The sequence below is a fragment of the Nematolebias whitei genome, chromosome 1 (genome assembly GCF_014905685.2).
Source record: "Nematolebias whitei isolate Nwh7 chromosome 1, NemWhi1, whole genome shotgun sequence".
NCBI lineage: Eukaryota > Metazoa > Chordata > Actinopteri > Cyprinodontiformes > Rivulidae > Nematolebias > Nematolebias whitei.
Genome location: NC_056498.1, coordinates 15,541,470 through 15,542,809, shown reverse-complemented (window position 1 = coordinate 15,542,809; position 1,340 = coordinate 15,541,470). Strand labels below are relative to the sequence as shown.

Here is a 1,340-nt window from a genome sequence, read left to right as displayed (position 1 = left end):
ATATATATATATGTGTGTGTGTGTGTATATATATATATATATATATATGTATATATATATATATATATATTAAAATAAACTACTACTTACAACTACTACTACTGCTCCTACTATTTGTAATACTATCCCTACTTCGTGGGTTTTCACTTATCGCGGGAAGAGCTTAAACCCCGCCATAAACGAGGGACTACTGTACCCAGAGAAAAAACGCAGAGAAGATGCAAAGTAAACTCCACCCAGAAAGGTCCATGGCTGGAATTTGAACCGGTACAACCTGCTCACTGAGAGGTGACAGCTCTACCAACTGAGCCACCATGCTGCCCCTAGAGTAATGCCAACTACGTAACATCGTTTGGTTTACAAATTAAGCACTGGTCTGTCATAACATTAATAATGAACTAAATGCATATCACCTACATTTAATGCCAAACTATAAAACTAGGACCATCTTATGGAGAAAAGGGATGGAGTTAAAGAGATAAAACTATTTTTGGTCAATTCTTATAAATGCTGAATGTGTTCTATGTGTGCAAACACAAGACTTGACCATGCTCAGAGCATGTGTTGTGAATACTCTCAGCAACTAACTTCTGTATCAAATTTTATCTCAATATGTGTAAAAGAAATGAGGCTACGGTAGCTTGGTGGTCGGTGTGATTATTTTATAACCCTGGAGCTGCAGGTTTGAGCCCGGGTTGTGTCAGAAAATGGGGATTTGGCGCAAAACAATTGCCAGAACTTTTGTGCAAATTCAGTCGATGTGGCAACCCCTGCAGAAGGGAGCAGCTGAAAAAAATGAACACCTGTAAATGGACTGAGCTATAACAACTTTTGTGTTTGCTTATAGCTGTAGTGGCCATATTGAATCAGGCTGAATGAAGATAATCCCTTGAAGATGTTTATTATCCATCCACAGGTTCATGAGACTTTTTTTTTTTTTTAACAGACGAACACATAAAACAGAAGCCAAAACATTTCTAATAAATTCATTTGTAAGCTTACGTAATGTTTTTATCACCTGCATTGGTCACGGGTTAAACTTGGTATGCAAGACTCAGTTCCATGTTATTCCTGTGCAGCCATTTATATAATCATCTGACACACCCACAAATGAAAAAAGTAATAAAAAAAATGATAGAGCAAAACTCATAAATCAAACAAAACTTCAGTTTAGACTAATCAAAACGAATAACTTCTCAACCAGGAAGTGTGCAAGATCAGTAGCTAAACTTTATTAGGTACAAAGTATTAAAAATCTGTAACCCTCCACCTAAATTTAACCTTTTAAAGCATAAACTTGACTTACTATTATAAAGTCATTTAAATGTTTTTAATCAAGT

The 1,340-nt window shown here is 35.7% G+C and overlaps 1 protein-coding gene across 1 annotated transcript in view; it reads left to right on the top strand.

Moving 5' to 3' along the window:
• Window positions 1-1,340, top strand: part of LOC119415389 (protein mono-ADP-ribosyltransferase PARP14-like) — a 39,028-nt gene that overhangs the window by 581 nt on the left and 37,107 nt on the right. The gene's annotated exons all lie outside the window — the stretch shown is intronic.